Here is a 22861-nt window from a genome sequence, read left to right as displayed (position 1 = left end):
TCTGCCACTCCCCTGCCATGTGACATTAATCACTTCCACTCTCTGTACCTCTTCCCCCTCCTACCTTTTCTCTGTCTTGTCTATTTAGACTGCAAGCTCTTCAAGCCAGGGACAGTCTCTTACTCAACAGTGCCTCGCACAATGGTATTTTCAAATGTGACCTCTCGTTTTAGCTTTAAACACACAGACCGAAATTCTCAAAAACGGGAGCCTACCATTTATCTCCTCAACCCACATTTAGGCTCCTATATACGTAGCCTGGCTTTCAGAAGCAATGAGCCTTCAGCAGCTCCCATTAAAAGACAATGAAAGCTGCCACTTATTATATAGATTCCAATTGAGGAGCCTAACTTTAGGACCCCTAGGGCCTCACTTTCACAAGTGCTGAGAATTCCAAGCTGAAAGTCATTACCTCGCCATGCCTCGGTTTACTCGCCATTTACACGAGGATACAAATAACCACCTTAAGGGGTGTTGTAAGAATTCAGTAGGAAGTGCTCTGAGATCCTTAGATGATAGATGTAGAGAGTGTTATTCATATGAAATCGTCTCCCTGTATAGTCAGAGTTCTGCATCCTCCTTAGGTGCAGTCATGGTTCCTGCACTACTACAGCTATGTGAAAGGCCTATGATTAGCACATGGAGAACTGTTATACCAATAAAATAAAAACCAGAAGGATCATATTAAAGGCAAAATAAGGATCTTATTAATAAGGCAAAATGCAACATTTATTGTGAATACAGAAAGAATCATAGTAAGCAGTTAGTTATAGCTATAAAATTCCATTCAATCTCATATTTATTCACACACACACACACAGAGACAGATTCTGCAAGGTTGTTATCATAGTTACCAGCCTTACAGTTGCTTGTGCCAAGCCACTGGCCAGGTGGCCTGGACACGAGGAGGGAGCAGGGCCTTGTCAGATGCTCATCAGATGCTCCTGGAAGTTGGTTTGCAGAATCAGACCCCAAAATTCTCACTTTCTAGAGTCCATTCTTATAGGAATTTCTTCCTATGCCAGTCTATGGGAACTGCTTCATCATGCTGTTGCTGAATCAATCAGCAGATGGCACATTCCTGACAGCTCCATGCTGCCAGATGTTATCTTGTTCTTTGGTTCTCCCATTCTTGAGGCTGTTGGGTGGATTCCAGTCTGTCCTTCGGGGGTCCTCTGGTTATTTCCACTTGACGCCTTCTTCAGTCGATGGACACTGGATTCTTGGGCTGGCACCTCCCTCATCATTCAGTTATTATCCACACCAAGCACCCATCCACATACATCCTCTATCTCTATTTTAATCACAATTGTTAACAAAACGAGATAAATACAACAAAAGGGCGGGGCGTCTCTGGGTGCTGTTTCTGTTGTTACAGAGTATCGCTCTGAGTCTCTCTCTGCCTGAGTAGTTGTTGTTACAAAGTATTGCGTTGAGAACAGACTCTGTCTTAGGATGTACTAACACAACAGCAGCTTGCAAGTTTCACACAGAGAGGGAGAGAAACAGTAAAAATAAGAGACCAAAAACCAAGAGACCTCTTAATTAGTGATACCCTGGAATTTAAACAATGGGGAATCAAACTCATTTGTGATTTTAATACAGAACTTTTTTAATATGATCCACCATAACAGAACCTCTCTCTCTACCAGCCTCCTCCTGAAGAATGCTATTAAAAATATCTATGGAAACAGGCTGGTTCCTAGTTAAATGCATTTGGATTGCTGATTTAATAGCTGGAAATAGAGAAGACTGAGAGGTGACTTGATCTCTGTGTACAGGTACTTACACATGAAAAAGAGATGTGACGGTTGAGAGCCGTTCAACCGCGCTGACAAAGGCATACCAAGATCTAACGGCTGGAAACTGACGTTAGACAAATTCAGCCTTGCAGTAAGATGCAATTTCCTAGCTGGGAGGGCAATTAAACAGTTTACCAAGAGGGGTAGTGGACTTGCGGACATTTAAAATGAGATTAGACATCTTTCTAAAAGACGTACTTTCAATCCAGCTTCAATCTGCATGTCCTGGTGGTCAGAGCACATGATCATGGCAGTCCCTTCTGGCCTTAGAGTCTTATGAATTTACTCTCAGCCTAAAACTGCCTGGGATAATAAATACTCTCGGGTAATGCTCAAAGGCTAATACAGCCAATGGAAAAATAAGGAAATATTCCATTTTCTGAGGAGGTAAAATATATTCAGAGGAGAGAAAATTACCCGAACCACTAGGGAGTTCCAAGATGGACATGGGTCCTGTAGAGAGACTAGAATGCCAAGCAAACATGCTCATAAATGATGCAAACCACTCTTGAATCTGATTGATTGAACTGATTCAAGAGACGTATCCTTTTCTGATTCTGGAACTAAAACAGTGGCAAGATCTCAGCTTCAGATGAATTATTCTCCCCATCCAAGAAGAGAAACAAAATATTCATCCGGACAGCAACCTTTTCAGTAGAAGTATTACTATCTGTTGCTCTTTTACTTACATTGTGGAAATGACTGCAGTCACTGAGAGTGTCTAGGAGTACAGAGCCATGGCACATTATATACCTCCCAAGGCTCATAATGCTTTAAAATCACTGATTAGAAAGTCAAGTCTGGATGATCTAGGATGGCTAGTTAATCCCAAAGAGAAGGACTCTTTTTCTAAACCCTCACAGTAGAGAATATTGCCTCATCAGATCATGTCTAATTTTACTTGGAAAAACCTTAAAGAGAAATCTACTATGGGAAGATGGAAAACACTACCTTTAAATTAAATATAGAATTTTTTGTTTGTTTTCTTTCAAATCTGAACCCAAATCTCCTTTTCCAGACTGTAAAAGAAGCCACAAAAGCAACAATGAGAGAGACTTATCAGGCAGGGGATCCTTCAAAACAATATATATGATGCCCAAGTCGTAGGCCATGAAATGAAATGAAACAAAACATTGGAATTGAAGCACAGTTTAATTAGTGTAACTCCAAACATAAAATTAAGCAATTAAACCAAAATATTCCATGAATTTTAAAGAGCCTGGGGCTAGATTGGGATATACATACTCATCATGTTAAGTTCTACTTTATTCCTTGTACAGTTTCCTTTACTTCCATGAGACCGCTCAAGGAAGAAGGTGTGCTCTGCGTAAACAAAGGCAGCACAATTTGGCTCATAATTATTAAATACTCATGAGGAAAAAAAGTATATTCCCGCTACTTCATCTGAGTATTATAAACAGTTACATCAATTAGAGTCTGAGGGATACTGCCTATATCGCAGGTGCTGTAAGTAAATGCTTTCATTGTAAAACAAAGTGTGTACAAGCGGCAAAGGGGATGGATAGGCCCATTTTAAATAGATCTACAATAAATACTTGCTTCTATTCCATTATTGTGAGGGGTTATTTCAAAACACATTTTCAAAGTCAATTCAAGAAGTTTTAAGATTGCTGTTCTCTGTGGATAAAATTAAGCCGTAAGAGAAGTGAAGGCTAAAAAAAGAACGCTGATCCAGATGGATTCCCTACTGAATTCTATAAAATATTTACAGATCTTCTGTTGCCAAAACTTATGCTTCTTTTTGACGAGATGGAAGCCAAAGACTCTACCTGTTCCCTGCCCCAAAGCAGCAATGCAATTTGCTGGAAAAATCTTACAGATAACTTTGTATTTGAAATTATTATAGGACACTCTCACTGATCAACGTTGATTCCAAAATATTTTTGAAACATAGTTCAGTTGCTACTCCCCCACTTTATTTAGTCCCCAAATTATTCCTCACCTAGGTTCCAGGGTCAAGAATTTTCCACTAAAATAGATTTTGCTCAGATAAACTCAAGATGTCTAATGTCACTCATGCAGTGAATGAACAGACCATTTATGTAGCCGTGCTGTCTTTAGGAGACAAAACGTATGTGACAATATGTAATAGAATTATAACACCCATGTTTTTCATTGGTTTGGGGTTAGCCAAAGATTTGTCAATTACTTTCTTATATGACAGGTTTCAGAGTAACAGCCGTGTTAGTCTGTCTTTGCAAAAAGAAAAGGAGTACTTGTGTCACCTTCGAGACTAACCAATTTATTTGAGCATGAGTTTTCGTGAGCTACAGCTCACTTCATCAGATGCATACCGTGGAAACTGCAGTAGACATTATATACACACACAGAGACCATGAAACAATACCCCCTCCCACCCCACTGTCCTGCTGGTAATAGCTTATCTAAAGTGATCATCAAGTTGGGCCATTTCCAGCACAAATCCAGGTTTTCTCACCCTCCGCTCCCCCACACACAAACTCACTCTCCTGCTGGTAATAGCCCGTCCAAAGTGACCACTCTCTTCACAATGTGTATGATAATCAAGGTAGGTCATTTCCAGCACAAATCCAGGTTTTCTCACTCCCTCACCCCCCTCCAAAAACCACACACACAAACTCACTCTCCTGCTGGGAATAGCTTATCAAAAGTGACCACTCTCCCTACAATGTGCATGATGATCAAGGTGGGCCATTTCCAGCACAAATCCAGGTTTTCTCACCCCCCCCACCCCCCCCCACACACAAACTCACTCTCCTGCTAGTAATAGCTTATCTAAAGTGATCATTAAGTTGGGCCATTTCCAGCACAAATCCAGGTTTTCTCACCCTCCGCCCCCCCCACACACACAAACTCACTCTCCTGCTGATAACAGCCCATCCAAAGTGACCACTCTCTTCACAATGTGTATGATAATCAAGGTGGGCCATTTCCTGCACAAATCCAGGTTCTTTCACCCCCTCACCCCCCTCCAAAAATCACACACACAAACTCACACTCCTGCTGGTAATAGCTCATCCAAAGTGACCACTCTCCTTACAATGTGCATGGTAATCAAGGTGGGTCATTTCCAGCACAGATCCAGGCTCTCTCACCCCCCCACCCCACCCCCCGGGGAACACACACACACACACAAACTCACTCTCCTGCTGGCAATAGCTCATCCAAACTCACCACTCTCCAACTTTAAATCCAAGTTTAACCAGAACGTCTGGGGGGGAGGGGGGGGTAGGAAAAAGCAAAGGGAAATAGGTTACCTTGCATAATGACTTAGCCACTCCCAGTCTCTATTTAAGCCTAAATTAACAGTATCCAATTTGCAAATGAATTCCAATTCAGCAGTTTCTCGCTGGAGTCTGGATTTGAAGTTTTTTTGTTGTAAGATAGCGACCTTCATGTCTGTGATTGCGTGACCAGAGAGATTGAAGTGTTCTCCGACTGGTTTATGAATGTTATAATTCTTGACATCTGATTTGTGTCCATTTATTCTTTTACGTAGAGACTGTCCAGTTTGACCAATGTACATGGCAGAGGGGCATTGCTGGCACATGATGGCATATATCACATTGGTGGATGTGCAGGTGAACGAGCCTCTGATAGTGTGGCTGATGTTATTAGGCCCTGTGATGGTGTCCCCTGAATAGATATGTGGGGCACAGTTGGCAACGGGCCTTGTTGCAAGGATAGGTTCCTGGGCTAGTGGTTCTGTTGTGTGGTATGTGGTTGCTGGTGAGTATTTGCTTCGGGTTGTGGGGCTGTCTGTAGGCAAGGACTGGCCTGTCTCCCAAGACTTGTGAGAGTGTTGGGTCATCCTTCAGGATAGGTTGTAGATCCTTAATAATGCATTGGAGGGGTTTTAGTTGGGGGCTGAAGGTGACGGCTAGTGGCGTTCTGTTATTTTCTTTGTTAGGCCTGTCCTGTAGTAGGTGACTTCTGGGAACTCTTCTGGCTCTATCAATCTGTTTCTTCACTTCCGCAGGTGGGTATTGTAGTTGTAAGAAAGCTTGACAGAGATCTTGTAGGTGTTTGTCTCTGTCTGAGGGGTTGGAGCAAATGCGGTTGTATCGCAGAGCTTGGCTGTAGACGATGGATCGTGTGGTGTGGTCAGGGTGAAAGCTTGGAGGCATGTAGGTAGGAATAGCGGTCAGTAGGTTTCCGGTATAAGGTGGTGTTTATGTGACCATTGTTTATTTGCACTGCAGTGTCCAGGAAGTGGATCTCTTGTGTGAACTGGACCAGGGCTGAGGTTGATGGTGGGATGGAAATTGTTGAAATCATGGTGGAATTCCTCAAGGGCTTCTTTTCCAGGGGCCAGATGATGAAGATGTCATCAATATAGCGCAAGTAGAGTAGGGGCGTTAGGGGACGAGAGCTAAGGAAGCGTTGTTCTAAATCAGCCATAAAAATGTTGGCATACTGTGGGGCCATGCGGGTACCCATAGCAGTCCCGCTGATCTGAAGGTATACATTGTCCCCAAATGTAAAATAGTTATGGGTAAGGACAAAGTCACAAAGTTCAGCCACCAGGTTTGCCGTGACATTATCGGGGATAGTGTTCTTGACGGCTTGTACTCCATCTTTGTGTGGAATGTTGGTGTAGAGGGCTTCTACATCCATAGAGTGAGCTTCTGTGTGTGGTTTTTGGAGGGGGGTGAGGGAGTGAGAGAACCTGGATTTGTGCTGGAAATGACCCACCTTGATTATCATGCACATTGTGAAGAGAGTGGTCACTTTGGATGGGCTATTACCAGCAGGAGAGTGAGTTTGTGTGTGTGTGTGGGGGGGGGGGGGGGGCGGAAGGTGAGAAAACCTGGATTTATGCTGGAAATGGCCCAACTTGATGATCACTTTAGATAAGCTATTACCAGCAGGACAGTGGGGTGGGAGGGGGTATTGTTTCATGGTCTGTGTGTGTATATAATGTCTACTGCAGTTTCCACGGTATGCATCCGATGAAGTGAGCTGTAGCTCACGAAAGCTCATGCTCAAATAAATTGGTTAGTCTCGAAGGTGCCACAAGTACTCCTTTTCTTTTTTCTTATATGAAGTTACCTTTGCCAGACTCTTGATCTCATTCAGCCTCTGTTCACAGATAGACCAGGCAGAGGTGGTGTTTTTCATTCCATTTGTTAGTTTTGGTCCTGATTCTGCCGTTCCAACTCACCCTGAGTAGTACCTTACTCTGCAAATAATCCCAACGGTTCCAGTGGGACTCATGTAGAAAGATGCTACTTAACATCAGTAACGCTATCAGAACCCAGCCCCTTACTTTTAGAACCTGAATCTACCACAATTTAGTGACTGATATCTATGGATTTATCCAGACAGTCCTGCAGTAAAGACAGTGGAACTCAGGAAAGGCGAGTTCAATTTGTGGATCCTTCACAGACTTCCTGTTTGTGAATGTCGGCAAGTCCATTATCTCTCTGTGCCCCCCTCCCACATTTTGTTGGGCCTGCATCATTACACCGTAAGCTGTTCAAGGCAAAGATTGTCTCTTGCTATGTTTCTCTCTGTTGGGGTCTCCAGGCATTACAGTAATTCCAACGATAATAATTTAACTCTCCCAAACAGGCCTGCTGTAATATCTCAGGTTACTGGGTTAACAGGACAAAAACTGAAGCTTTCCATCCTATTTGATTCTGCTTCCCAGCCCACCACCCTGTGAGAAGGGAGTTTGTAACACATTAAATATTCAATTTTTATCTGACCTTGACCCAACTGATCAATTTAGCATTATGCTTCTTAAAAGCAAAACAAAAGATGCAGTAACTAATTGGTCTCCATTGGATGTTCTCTGACCAGAGATATTAGAGACCACGGTTAATTTACAATTAGTATGTTGCCCCTTCCTTTCCCTTCACCCTTTCAGAAATGTGTCTCAGCAAGTTTCTATGACCATCAGTCGTATTTAAAGGTATCGGAAAAACACTCCTCCGCGAGTATATGGGCAGGGTGGATTTATCTCATATTTCAGTTCTCAAGGAATTTATTGTGACACAGGTAGTACAGTGATTGAAGAATGACATGGATGTCTCTACTGGCTAAACATGGAAAGACATAGAGCTACTCATTCTCCCATTATACCATACACTGTCTCCCTTCCCTCCACTTTAGAATTGCATCCTATTCCCCATGCAACTGTAAAGGACTTTAGATGGAGGAGCAGTCTACTCAACCATCAAGGATCTCATCCTTTATGATCTTCCTTAGAGTCAAGGCCTCGCTTTCTGTGAAGCAAGTTAGACCTAAACCATGGACCTAAATCAGGAAACTGAATTCCACGGAGGGTTGTGCTAATGCTAACAGGGCACAAAATCATCCAGTGCGCTGTGCAGCTCCTGAAGGAAGCAAGAGCACAAGCCTGAACCACTCTCTGAGGAGGACCAGAGGGGTAGTAGCCACCCAGGGTTCATAAGCTACGTTCAGCAGTGCCTCATGCGCGGGGAACCTTCCCTAACGGCACAGTCCCGAAAGCACTGCAGCAGCTCTCAGTGAGTCCGCCAGCTTCAATATCCTCTGCCTTTCAAGGTAGCTGTGTCCCACCCATTCCCCCAGCCACTGTGGATGGAGCTCCTGGAATAGCGGAAAGACAAGCTTAAAATGGCCACTGTAAAGGAAAAATCTAATTTATATGGCAAACACCGATATATGGGAATTAATTTGATCTTTGACTATTAGCGGTAAATATGTCCAATGACCTGTGATGGGATGCTAGATGGGGTGGGACCTGAGTTACTGAAGAGAATTCTTTCCTGGATGTCTGGCTGGTGAGTCTTGCCCACATGCTCAGGTTTTAGCTGATCGCCATATTTGGGGTCGGGAAGGAATTTTCCTCCAGGGCAGACTAGAAGAGGCCCTGGGGGTTTTTCGCCTTCCCCTACAGTGTGGGGCATGGGTCACTCGCTGGACGATTCTCTGCACCTTGAAGTCTTTAAACCACGATTTGAGGACTTCAATAGCTCACACATAGGTTAGGGGTTTGTTACAGGAGTGGGTGGGTGAGATTCTGTGGCCTGCGTTGTGCAGGAGGTCAGACTAGACTCTTAAGGTCAGAAGGGACCATTGCAATCCTCTAGTCTGACCTCCTGTACAACGCAGGCCACAGAATCTCACCCACCCACTCCTGCAATAAACCTCTCACCTATGTATGGTCCCTTCTGACCTTAAAGTCTATGATTCTATATGCACGCAACATCTGGACAAAACAGTAAAGGTTGAGGATTTCCTCTGAAGAAGCTGGTGTGTGGATATGGGCTCATGTCAGAAAGGAAGAGTCTATGGTAGCAGGTTGTATAAGCGTGTGATCATTGGTAGAATGGAATGTCACTTATAGGAATGTTCATGTTGTGTTTTGACCTGTGTCTACCTCCAAGCCTCACTTACTCTATCGCAATACATCATGGTGAGCTCAAGATGCACAAAGCTGGCCTATCCATTAATGACTCTGGCTGGTTGGCTAACAGGCAACACATTTCAGTCACACCTTGTTTCAAGGTCTCCATGAACCAATTATTCTGGTACCAACTAACTAAGAACCAAACTAAAACAAGTTTGTAAAATTATTAGATGACATGCTATAATCAGAAAATACAGCTGAGTATGCAAACGTTTATCGACAGAAAACTCTCAAATGCAGTGACCACCTGTCATAAATATAAAGGGAAGGGTAAACCCCTTTAAAATCCCTCCTGGACAGAGGAAAAATCCTCTCACCTGTAAAGGGTTAAGAAGCTAAAGGTAACCTCGCTGGCATCTGACCAAAATGACCAGTGAGGAGACAAGATACTTTCAAAAGCTGGGAGGAGGGAGAAAAACAAAGGGTCTGTGTCTGTCTGTGTGATGCTTTGGCCGGGGACAGAACAGGAATGGAGTCTTAGAACTTAGTAAGTAATCTAGTAAGTATGTGTTAGATAATGATTTCTTTAAATGGCTGAGAAAATAGCTGTGCTGAATAGAATGAATATTCCTGTCTGTGTGTCTTTTTTGTAACTTAAGGTTTTGCCTAGAGGGATTCTCTATGTTTTGAATCTAATTACCCTGTAAGGGATTTACCATCCTGATTTTACAGAGGTGATTCTTTTTTTTCCTTCTATTAAAAGTCTTCTTGTAAGGAAACTGAATGCGTTTTCATTGTTCTAAGATCCAAGGGTTTGGGTCTGTGGTCACCTATGCAAATTGGTGAGGATTTTTACCAAACCTTCCCCAGGAAGTGGGGTGCAAGGGTTGGGAGGATTTTGGGGGGAAAGACGTTTCCAAACTACGTTTTTTCAGGAACCCAGATAAAGTTTGGTGGTGGCAGTGGAAGTCCAAGGGCAAAGGGTAAAATAGTTTGTACCCTGGGGAAGTTTTAACCTAAGCTGGCAAAAGTAAGCTTAGGAGCTTTTCATGCAGGTCCCCACATCTGTACCCTAGAGTTCAGAGTGGGGAAGGATCCTTGACACCACCATTAAAAAACTTGCTAGTTACTGCCTACGTTATTTTACTGTGGCAAAGTACATCTTATATGCAATATATTATGGCAATCGCCGGTATGTATTAACCTTCAACATTAAAATAAGCTTTCAAGATCAGAAGGGTGACTGCACAACTTCATATTACAAACCACTGAATCCATTCATTTCTTGATTGAACAATTTAAGAGTGGTTCTCAAGCGCGACAAAATGGAACAGCTTTTAAGCATTAGGAATCCTATAACTTAATAGCTCCTTTAATATCATTTCTCACGTTCCATTCATTATCAGTGACTTCTTAGTTTGGTATCTTTCCTATCTTGGTATCTTTCTTTTTAATTTGATTTTTGTGCCCATATCTGGTTTAAAATTGAGTTAAGCTTTTAAGAGAGAACAACAAACACTCCACCATGTCTCTGTGTTGGACAAGGCAATGCGAGGCCTGAAGAAAATAAGAGTTTTCAGACTTCCATGTGTAATACACTCATAAAGCATGTGTTACGTCCTCTGTTAAGGTATATATGATGCTCCCCAGAGGTACCCAGATGTGGCGAGGTGCCTCACAACTCTGCCTTAGCGTGAAGCAGTCTTATCCATGCCTGCTGTGGATCAGCTCCCTGAAACCACCAGCCTCCAGCAGCAAAAGCTCTGCCTTCCAGGCCTCCACAGCCTTTGCTCTCTCTGTTCAGTCTAGTGAAAGGCACAAACCAAGCCTCGAGTCCTCTCAGCGTTCCTTGCCTTGTGCAGCCCCTTATCCATTGGACACTGTCAGAATTACCAGGCCTGCTGTGTTCAAAGCAACAGTACACGCCAGCTTGTAAGATTCACTCAGGACCATCACCTTGCTTAACACCACAGCTCTTAGATATATTTATAGTGAAAGCAAAAATAATTGTGTTATCAAAGCGCAGCAATTCAAATAATAGTGAGGAAGGATACTGGAGACAAATGGTTACATATAAAACAAAATCGTAACACGCTTGCTAGAGACTAAACTTAACTCACAGGTTAACCTCTTGTCTAAAGAAGCTTGTTACACCAAAGTTCTCTCCAGTGTTTTCATTAAAACCTGGTTGAGACCCTTCTTTCATGAAGTAAACTCGCTGCCTGTTCACTTCCTCGGTAAAGGAAGACAGGGTGTCTTTTCTGTTCCCTAAATATACTAGAACAAATCTTTGAGGTGAACCTCAACATAGCCAGCCCACCCTCCTCCTCCCCTCCCCCACTTTGCTGCTTGCTTTTCCTGTTACTTCTCTCTCTATGAAATTTTTACAAATCTTTATTAGCATTAAGTCCAGACTGGTGAGAGGAGACCCACTGTGAACTATACCATACTTAATTTACATGTAAACAGCCAGCTAGATAAACATGTCTTGTCTGACAGAAAACCTGTTTTTCACCTTAGCTGGTGACAAGTCCCTGGCCACAGACTTTAAGAACACATTTGCAGTGTATATACATAACTCCTTACACAACCTCCATACATGTGTTTTGCTACAATAATGATGACCTGTGTGGCACCAGCTTTTATCTGAGATCTCCCATGATGCTCTTTTGGTGAATATCAGACTCAGAAGAGTCCTGTGACCCCTTATGCACTGTCTCTGTGCCCCTTGCTAGTTGGCACCAACAGGTTCCTGGGTCCCAGTATGTCTTCACGGAAGAGTTTACCCAGGCTTTTCCCCAGCTTTTAGCCCAAACTTGCTTCTGCCCACACACAAAACCCTTAAAAACCTGGATGTATAGGGGTTTTGAACCCAGGTCTGTTTGCCCAGCTAGAGGTATAGGTTAGAACTTGGGTTTTGCTATAAAGTGGGCTCTAACCCACCTACTTTGCAGTCTGGATACAGCTGACGGGTTACGGAGCACAGGTTTTGACAGTCCTCCAATGTTAGCTCACAATCCCTGAGGGCTGTATTTCCCAACACTTCGACCTACTCGCTTCCCACTCACCTCCTCGGCACTGGAAGCCGTCTGCTAATGGCTAGTCCATATGAAGTATAATAGCCTACACTACTCCTGCCAGCTAATTTAGCTCCTTTAAGCTCAGTGATAGTTCAAAGTCTGTGCTTTGGTGCTAAGGATTCAAATTTTGATCACAACTTGTGTTAAAGTTTGTTACACACAGAAAAAAGACCAATGGATCTTAAACAAAATCTATCCTTCTGCAATTTATGGGGCCAGTTTTCCTTATCCAATTATCCTTCCCTGGCTATGTGCCCATTTTGGGGGTGGGGGGTGATAGGACATCTCATAAAGATGCTCTTAATTTTTCCTTTTACTCCCCACTAAAAAAGCCTTATGCATTCTTTATTTCAACTCCATATTTGTGCATCTCTTTTCCTGCGCCCCCCCCCACACCCCCCGAGGATGAAAACTAAAAGAATTTTAAGCATTTAATTGATGTTGCAGCTTTTCAGAAATTTACATTTTGCATTTCACTTAGCATGGACACAAACTAGCTGAACCTTTTCCAGCTTTGCTATCGTCGGCCTCATTCCCTAGCTCTGCCGCACTAGCACAATACTATTATGTTGGTGGGTTTTCCCTCGTCCACAAGCGCCCAAGGAAAAAAGTGAGGGGGGGGGTGTGTTTTTCTGTTATTGTTTTATTTATACATATTCAGATTTTGTAACTTTAAAAGAAATTAAGCCTTCTCTAAGCTGACAGCATCCTTTCACACACATTCAGATTTTTTATTTGGATATCAACATAAGGAAGGATATGTTATTGCCTTACACTGCAGAAGAAAAGGCTGTCATTTTGAAGGCCCCAATCCTGTAATGAACTGAACATACATACAGGAGTCTCACCCGCACACCACGCACTGCAAGATCAAGGCTTAAGAAACTATGAAGGGGAAAGATTTCCCTGTGGATTACAGCACAGTTCAGAGAAGCTCCACCATAGACTTCCCGTGGGACCATGGGTAAGTTCCATACTCCTTAGGCCTCCATTTATCTATCTATAAAACAGAGATAGTAATACTTCCCTCTCTCTCTCTCAAAGGGGCTTGTCAGATTTCTTCAACTGATTTAATAGTTCTTTAATAGAATCATAGAATCATAGAATATAAGGGTTGGAAGGGACCCCAGAAGGTCATCTAGTCCAACCCCCTGCTCAAAGCAGGACCAATTCCCAGTTAAATCATCCCAGCCAGGGCTTTGTCAAGCCTGACCTTAAAAACCTCTAAGGAAGGAGATTCTACCACCTCCCTAGGTAACGCATTCCAGTGTTTCACCACCCTCTTAGTGAAAAAGTTTTTCCTAATATCCAATCTAAACCTCCCCCACTGCAGCTTGAGACCATTACTCCTCGTTCTGTCATCTGATACCATTGAGAACAGTCGAGAGCCATCCTCTTTGGAACCCCCTTTCAGGTAGTTGAAAGCAGCTATCAAATCCCCCCTCATTCTTCTCTTCTGCAGGCTAAACAATCCCAGCTCCCTCAGCCTCTCCTCATAACTCATGTGTTCCAGACCCCTAATCATTTTTGTTGCCCTTCGCTGGACTCTCTCCAATTTATTCACATCTTTCTTGAAGTGTGGGGCCCAAAACTGGACACAGTACTCCAGATGAGGCCTCACCAATGTCGAATATTTGTAAAGCACTGAGATTTTCTGATGCAAGGTGCTACAATCGGGCAGAAACTAGGCAAGAGGTATCCCTGTCGCATCAAATCGCTTCATAGGTTAAGATCGAGTTTTCAAAACAGAGCCTTCTTTAGTCTACGATCCCTCGTAATTATGCTTGGCAGAATTTGAATTTTTTTAAATAATTTTGGTGGATAAGATCAATGTTTATTTTTAAGCATTTTTTCCATTTTTATCCACTTAAATTTTCACAGTTGAAAGAAATTATATGGCAGCGTCAGATAATTATTTCATGACAGTGTCTAATAAGTTTTCAGGAAGCATATTTTTTTAACTTTTCCTCTCTGTACATTTCAATTTTCATCAGTGGAAATTTTTTTTCATCATTTACCGATGCTCACCGATAAAAATCGAATCCTTCCACCTTCTAAGCTTACTCACAACGCAGGACTTGCACTCTTACTGTGCTTGGTTCCTTAGATGACAGATTCCATTCCCCTTCTGTCCCAAAGGGAATTTGTATTTACCGTTTGCCTACGAAGATCTAATTCTGGACTTCTGGCTGTGAGCATCTGTCCATCCATTAGAGACTGAACTGAACATTCATCTGACAACAAACCTGCTGTTTACTCTCTCAAGAGGGCAGGCTTTTACGAAGCAAGGTTGGAGACAAACCTGATACAATAAGAGAAGTCCGGGGTCAGCAGGAAAGAGTGTGCAAACAAAAGCTATGCAGGATGCAATCTGTATTTTTTTTAAAATTAAAAGTTTTTTTAAGCAAACTGAAGCTCTGGTGAGAGATGCTCCACCAATAGGCCTTCAAACCAAAATACTGGAAGACTGTTTATCCAAGGGACAGCAAAGGCCAGGAGGAATTTCGGCTACCCCCAGTCTGTGTCTCTTGCCATTGTGACTCAACCCGGAGGCAGGAACCCCTTTCCAGGGCTGAGAAGGGAATTCAGCCTCTGTAAGTGATTCAGTCCAGACCTTTTCAGCCAAAGCTGGCAATAAGGGTTTCAGTCATGAGGGTAAAAAGAAAAGGAGTACTTGTGGCACCTTAGAGACTAACCAATTTATTTGAGCATAAGCTTTCGTGAGCTACAGCTCACTTCATCGGATGCATACTGTGGAAATTGCAGAAGACATTATATACACAGAGACCATGAAACAATACCTCCTCCCACCCCATTCTCCTGCTGGTAATAGCTTATCTAAAGTGATCACTCTCCTTACAATGTGTATGATAATCAAGGTGGGCCATTTCCAGCACAAATCCAGGTTTTCTCACCCCCCCACCCCCATACACACACAAACTCACTCTCCTGCTGGTAACAGCCCATCCAAAGCGACCACTCTCCCCACAATGTGCACGATAATCAAGCTGGGCCATTTCCAGCACAAATCCAGGTCTTCTTCCCCCCTTCCCCCCCCACACACACAAAAACTCACTCTCCTGCTGGTAATGGCTCATCCAAACTGACCACTCTCCTTACAATGTGTATGATAATCAAGGTGGGCCATTTCCAGCATAAATCCAAGTTTAACCAGAACGTCGGGGGGGGGGGGAGGGTAGGAAAAAACAAGGGGAAATAGCCACTCCCAGTCTCTATTTAAGCCTAAATTAATAGTATCCAATTTGCAAATGAATTCCAATTCAGCAGTTTCTCGCTGGAGTCTGGATTTGAAGTTTTTTTGTTGTAAGATAGCGACCTTCATGTCGGTGATTGCGTGACCAGAGAGATTGAAGTGTTTTCCGACTGGTTTATGAATGTTATAATTCTTGACATCTGATTTGTGTCCATTTATTCTTTTACGTAGAGACTGTCCAGTTTGACCAATGTACATGGCAGAGGGGCATTGCTGGCACATGATGGCATATATCACATTGGTGGATGTGCAGGTGAACGGGCCTCTGATAGTGTGACTGATGTTATTAGGCCCTGTGATGGTGTCCCCTGAATAGATATGTGGGGCACAGTTGGCAACGGGCCTTGTTGCAAGGATAGGTTCCTGGGTTAGTGGTTCTGTTGTGTGGTATGTGGTTGCTTGTGAGTATTTGCTTCAGGTTGGGGGGCTGTCTGTAGGCAAGGACTGGCCTGTCTCCCAAGATTTGTGAGAGTGTTGGGTCATCCTTCAGGATAGGTTGTAGATCCTTAATAATGCGTTGGAGGGGTTTTAGTTGGGGGCTGAAGGTGACGGCTAGTGGCGTTCTGTTATTTTCTTTGTTGGGCCTGTCCTGTAGTAGGTGACTTCTGGGAACTCTTCTGGCTCTGTCAATCTGTTTCTTCACTTCCGCAGGTGGGTATTGTAGTTGTAGTCATGAGGGTGCTTTGTTTGGCGTACACATTTGCAGGCTGGGTGAATTTTAAAAGGAAGTTTTAAGTGGTGCATAGGATTTGCTCTGGCCCCCTGCTAAGGATGCCAACTTTTTAATCACACAAAAATGAGCACCCCTGCCCCACCCCTTCCCTGAGGCCTCAGCGTGCAGTCTCCGGAAGGGAGTTTGGGTGCAGGAGGGGGCTCCGGGCTGGGGAAGGGGTTGCGGTGCGGGAGGGAGTTCGGGATGCGGGATCCTGCCAGCACTTACCGTGACTCCCAGGAAGCGACCGCCAGGTTCTTGCAGCCCTGCACGGGCAGCCAGGGAGGCTCTCTGCACTGTGCTCGTGCCTGCAGGCACCGCCTCCACAGCTCCCATTGGTCGTGGTTCCCGGCCAATGGGAGCTGTGGTGTGGGCCCTCAGGGCAGGGACAATGCACGGAGCCTCCCTGGCCCTCCATGCGCCTAGAAGCCGCAAGGACCTGGTGGCTGCTTCCAGCAGCCACACAAAACTAGGGCAGGAAGGGAGCCTGCCTTAGCCCCGGACTCCCGCTATGCCACCAACCACACTTTTAACAGCCTGGTCAGCAGTGCTAACCGGAGACGCCAGGGTCCCTTTTTGACCAGCCGTTCTGGTCAAAAACCAGATGCCTGGCAACCCTACGCTCTGCACAGGGGTGAATTTAATCCTAGCGGTACGTCTGCTCTGCAATGGGGAGGTGACTGCACCATGCATAGACTACGGTTGCCACCTGACCGGTTTTCACCCGGAGAGTCCGGTTTTCGGGGCTAAACGGCACTGGAACCAAAAGTCCGGTTACCACAGGGCAAGGGGAGGCACCAGGTCATTAACCCGCGCCAGCCCCTGCTCAGCTGAGCCGCCTCCTACCTGCAGGCAGGCTCCTTGAGACAATCCAGTGAGTGATGTGGGGAGGGAAGGAAGGGAGCAGGGCCTGGGGGGCAAGAGGCGGAGATGGGGAAAGGGCCTCGAGGAAGGAGGCCGGGCAAGGGGAAGGGCCTCGGGGAAGTGGCGGGGCCTCAGGGTCCAGTTACCAGCAATTAGAAAGGTGGCAACCCCAGCATAGACATGCCCAAGCTAGCTTTGATTTTGCGAGCTCAAGTAACAACAGGAGCGAAGCCAAGTTAGCACAGGCGGCAGCCACTCGAGTATGTACACAGGGTAGCTCATGCAGACACCCACACAGCTGCAATTTCACTATTATTGTTACTCAAGCTAGCTTTGATCTAGCTCTGGTATGTCTACATGTGCTGTAATCACCCCTCCCAATTGCAGATCCACCAGGCCTCAAGCTCAGCAATCAGAGGGTAACAACTTTCATTCACTGCCTAAAACTCCGCATTCAAGTCGGGTGCCCCAAATAGGCATGGTTCAGTATCCCACTCCCATGCCCTTAAGATATGCGGGTTGTGTTCTTCTGGATTTGAAAGAGGCTATTCAAGGTGTTACAAAACTCCACATACTGTCCCAATCAATTTTAGACCCACTCAGCACAGCTGCACTATGAAGAACTCTTTCAACATCTTCATCCCTTACATGGAGGTTTTTATCATTATTCCCACTGAAATCAATGTCATTGCTTGCAGCAGTACCGTTAATCATGTGTGTAAGTCTTTGCAGCATCATGGATCACACCAATGACTTGTTGGGAATAGGGGAAACCGAGGCAAACAGAAGGGAAGTGACTTGTTCAAATAAAGTCAACGCTCTTTTATATATGTCTGTACAGCACTTTGCACAATTAGGTCCTCATCTTAATGAGGGTCTCTGTATGCTACTGTGACAACAACAATTAACTTTTTTCTTCCCTAACAAGGAGATGGGAATTCAATTAGAGTTGGTTCACTTGTCTGGTGTTGCTTGCTTGCTTGCTTTTGTTAAAACATTGTTAATAAAAATGGCTAGGAGACCAAAACAAATTCATACATTTCATTTTGGGCAACATTTTCAAGTTTTTACTTGAAAAACCCAAAGTCACATCTTGTTCCGTAAAAATTGTTGTTTAAGGTAAAAAGTTTTGGTTTTCCGTTTTCAAAAAGCAATTTTTTTAGATGTCGGTTTTTTAAATCTGGGGGTGGGAGCAGGGGAATCAACTTCAGGGAAAAAAATTCAAACATGACATCTTTCAAATTTTCCCAGGGAAAATAATTGGCATTTCTCTATTCGCTCTAATACCGAACATGTCACTTGCCTCTTGGAAACGTGGAACATTCAGGTTAATACTGTATGCAGCTTTTTGCCTCTGTACACATACACAAACAGAGACAAACACACCACTCTCTTCACACCTGTGCAACCCCAGTGAAGCAAATTTATTTGCAATTCAGATATTTGAATAGCTTTTTGGGATCCCCTGGGTGTACGTTGCTCTGTCAATACAAGATCATTATTACAATTGTATGGAGGATGCACGAGTGCTCATTTCAGGGCCTACTGTAAAAAATCAGTCGCTTTCTCTAGCGGACCAGCTTTTTTCAATTAATAAGGCAGAAACTGCAGTTTTAGCTCCTATGGGGATGCAATTCATTGAGCTGCGGGTATTGTGCTGAACCTTGTTTCTAGTTACTCTGTCTCAAACTGTGCGAGCAATATGGACACTGTGTCTCCAGTCACTATACATTACTAGATTACCGCTGCGTCTGCTGTGCTGTGAGCTGGCTAACAAGCATCTGACTTTACTGCCCTGCGTAACAGAAAGAAATAAATGTAAGCCTCAAAGCCCACACGTGCAAAGAGCTCAATACCACAACAATGAGGCAGAAAGCAGGTGGGAACAGCAGGGCCGTCCAGAAGAAGGCAACACACCTGCAGATACCCTCACCGATACACCAAAGTGCGGCAAGCTGTAATGATGAGCACATAGCAGCTGTCCACCAGGAAGCCCTAGCAGAGGAAACAGCTGCCACTTCAAACCATTCACTCCCCAGAGAGGTGAGACTGAGATGTTTGCAAGGCTGTTATGCAGAAGGGTTCGGGTGGGGAAGGCCAATGCAAGGAGAAATTCTACTCCAGATTAATGAGTGTTTCAATATTATAAATCATCATTAGCTGCTACTAACAATTTTAAGATTGATGTAACTTCACATTAACACCACTGACTTAAGGTTAGTACTGTACCTCAGAACTCTTCTACTGCAGTGCAACAAACAGCTTTCACTTCTCTGCTCCCCTTCTCACCTCCTCCCACTCCCCCCTAGACTTTCTCCTTCTGTTCTTCCCTTCCCTCCACACTCTGCTGTCATATGAGCTCCTCATTCAGGTCCTTCCTTTAAGCTACACAACCACTTAAGCAAGTCATTTACCTGGAAGCTGGAGGTTGTCAGTACCTCTCTAATTTATTTTTTCCTGTCTAGAAATTGCAGTTAGACAAATTCAGTCTGAAAATAACACGAACACTTTTAATAGGGAGGGCAATGAACCACTGGAACAATTTATCAAGTGTTGTGGCGGATTGTCCATCACTGGCCCTTTTTAAATCAGGATTGGATATTTTGCTACAAGGTCTGCTCTAGGAATTATTCTGGGGAAGTCCTATGGCCTGTGTGATACAGGAGGCCAGGCTAGATGATCGACCAAAATCATCTCCAGCCCTAGGTGCCACCAGAACAGAGCCATTTCATACCTAACTTCTTTCACTTACTCCCTGACAATGTGAAGTAGGACCACAGCAGAGAAACTCAAAATTATACTGCTCTACCATCCAGGACTTTGGACCAGTGCCATAAAATCACTGCTAGACAGAGAGAGACCAGTGGCAACTTTAAAAGTCTTATATCTTACGAACCATCAGGGCTAGAAATGTTTGCTGCACATCTATACAATAATACCTATGAGAGGCTTGGTGGTCTAATGGGTACGACACTAGACTGGATTGGGACTCAGGAAATCTGGGTTCTTCTCCCAGCTCTGCCACTGGCCTGCTAGCTGACCGTGGGCAAGTCACTGGTCTTCCCTCCTTTCATCTGTCTTGTCTATTTAGATCACATCCTCTTCAGGGTAGGGACTGTATCGTTACTCTGCATTTGTACAGTGACCTGTGCAATGGGGCCCTAACCTTGGATGGGGCCACTATAATAAATATTATTCATTATTAATAATAATAATAATGAATAACAATAACAACACCTCCCAGTATCCGGAATGTTGTAACCCCAGTATTTGAACAACAATGTACGAATCAACTCCACTGGATCTGAGAAACAGTGGCTAGTAAAATCATATTGCAACTGAAATGTGAAGTGGGGGTGGAGGGGGAAGAAGGAGGGAGGGGGTGTTTGCAGGAAGCAAGAGGACAATCAGAATGCCATGACTTTAAAAAAGTCTGATACTTATTTTAACCTTGAAGGCTAGAAGCATTCTGGCCAGACCAGTACAAATGTTTTCAGACAGGGCTTGAAAAAGGTACCAGACACCTAGTAGCCAGAGCCAAATGTGGAAAATGAAGAAGCCAAAAGACTCGAATAGTGAGGCCAAGGGGACAACAACCTGGTGAGAACCCCCATCTGCTAGGAAGGGGGAAGTTACTGGGATTTTTATCAGGGCACCAGGTACCTGGACCCTCCTTAGGGAGCCATTTTAGATATCAGTCTCCAGCTAGTAGGTGTGATAAATGTGAAGCTCCACCATCTCACATATAAACACACATGCTCCTGGAAGGGAGACGGACCAGTGCTACATGCCTTCGGGGTCTCCTGACTGCTGCAAGGATGAGGAGAAAAGGTCTGATATGCTACACACACAATACTTCATGACCACCACCACTGCCTACTTCTTGCAGTGCATACAGGCTTCTGCAGCAGCATAAAACTGACATAGAGGAGATCTTCACTGCTGCCCAGCAAAGCTCTGAGCAGCAACAGAGGCATGGAAACAATCTTCCTGAGTCTGCAGACAGTACTGCAATGTTTTTCCATTTGATTTACACTTGGAAGGTTATCTCCACAACCATTAGAACTGGGAACTGTTTATTTTAATGATCTCATGCACCCTGCAGAAAATGATGGCTTAAGCCATGTCAATCTCTAGAGACCTCTGCCCATTTCTTATCAGGCGTGTGAGATTTTTCATTGCCCTGCTTTCAGGATCAGTAACCCCCTTCAAAGCACAGGTCTTAAAAACCATTGATCCAAGTCAATTTCAATCCCCAACAACAAATATGTTATTTTACTCTCAGTATGTAACTGAAACAGCAAACACAACTTTCCTCCCTGGTAGCTGTTTACACTCTATTCTTACTTCTATTTAGGTGGAAGTATTTAAATTATATAGACAAATTGCACCCTTGCCCTTCTGCATTAAATATTAAAACAGATGTTTTTTGTTGTTTGGTCTTCTAATATCCTTTTTACAAAGGAATGCCTGCTGCAAACAGAGTGTGTTCTACTTTCCATTAGTGTTGTTCTCTATGAATTATTATATTACACACATCTATCTTTCCCTCTGATCTCAGTACAACATTAAACCTTTGTTTGATAATGGAAGTTTACAACAGTCACTGTATCTCTCCTACCACAGCGCTTCTTTTATGCAAACACAACCCTGAACAAAAATCTCCTTTTATGTCAGCATGTACAAGACCTTTCATATTATCTATTGTAGTAAATATAGCACTAGATGAACTAAACACATGCAGTAAAAGGAGAATTTAACTGCATGGAAAGTTAGTAAATCTTGGATGACAGATTAAATTCTAGGTCACAGCTTGAGATGCCTGCTGTTTTTGTTCACTGGAACAGCTTTGGGACCCTAAGTGAGTGTGGATTTAAGGGGACCAGCAAACAGAAAAAACTGTGGGTATGTGTGTGACTTTCCCTTCTGGTGTTATCTGGACTGGTGATCTGCTAGGTCACTCCAACCCTTGACTCTGGGAGCCAGCCTTACCCTGCTCTGGTGTAAGAACCCCCACTCTATGGCTGTTCACGCACAGCCTCTGGCATCTAAGCTGTTCCCAGCTACTTACAACTGAATGACATTAGCCATTATCTCCGGACCCAGACACAACCCTAGGAACCTCCATCCTGCAGTGTCCAGTTATGCCCGCTAGACGCTGCAAGCTTATATTAGTTCATCAATTTAACAAAGAAATTGGTATGTATCAGGCTTGTTATCCCAAGGGGAGTCTCTGACATGCTTCAAACCAAACGCACTGCTTCAGGTAGAATAAACAAACAAACAGGTTTATTAACTATAAAGATAGACTTTAAATGATTATAAGTCAAAGCATAACTAGTCAGATTTGGTCAAAAGAAATAAAAGCAAAACACATTCTAAGCTGATCTTAACACTTTCAATGTCCTTACAAACCTAGATGCTTCTCACCACAGGCTGGTGGTTGCTCTTCAGCCAGGCTCTCCCCTTTGATCAGCACTTCAGTCACTTGGTGGTGATGTCTGTATATGGAGGTAGAAAAGAGAGGAGGAGCATGGCAAACGTCTCTCCCTTTTATCATGTCCTTTCTTCCCTCTTGGCTTTGCCCCCCCCTTCAGAGTCGGGTGAGCATTATCTCAAGCAGTCCAGCCATTAAGGCCACAAGGCAGCGTGCCTCAGTTTCCCCATTCACGCAGTCCCAGACTGACCAAAAGAAGGGGGTGACTCCCTCAAGTGTCTAACAGATTCTTTTGTTGCTGTCTAGGCCAGCATCCATTGTTCCTGTGAGGCTGGGCTGGGTTTGTCCCATCC

General features: G+C 44.0%; 1 protein-coding gene across 8 annotated transcripts in view; it reads right to left on the bottom strand.

Moving 5' to 3' along the window:
* Positions 1 to 22861, bottom strand: part of TSNARE1 (t-SNARE domain containing 1) — a 719956-nt gene that overhangs the window by 545087 nt on the left and 152008 nt on the right. For 2 of the 8 annotated variants that reach the window (XM_048841780.2, XM_048841782.2), the window contains one exon: positions 22487 to 22572. The exons of 5 other annotated variants lie outside the window; for them this stretch is intronic. The gene's annotated coding sequence lies outside the window, so the exon portion shown is untranslated. The remainder of the gene's footprint in view (positions 1 to 22486; positions 22573 to 22861) is intronic. One more of the 8 variants, XM_048841783.2, reaches the window with a different exon arrangement.

Source organism: Caretta caretta, chromosome 2 (genome assembly GCF_965140235.1).
Source record: "Caretta caretta isolate rCarCar2 chromosome 2, rCarCar1.hap1, whole genome shotgun sequence".
Taxonomy (NCBI): domain Eukaryota; kingdom Metazoa; phylum Chordata; order Testudines; family Cheloniidae; genus Caretta; species Caretta caretta.
This window is presented reverse-complemented; position numbering and strand designations above follow the sequence as displayed.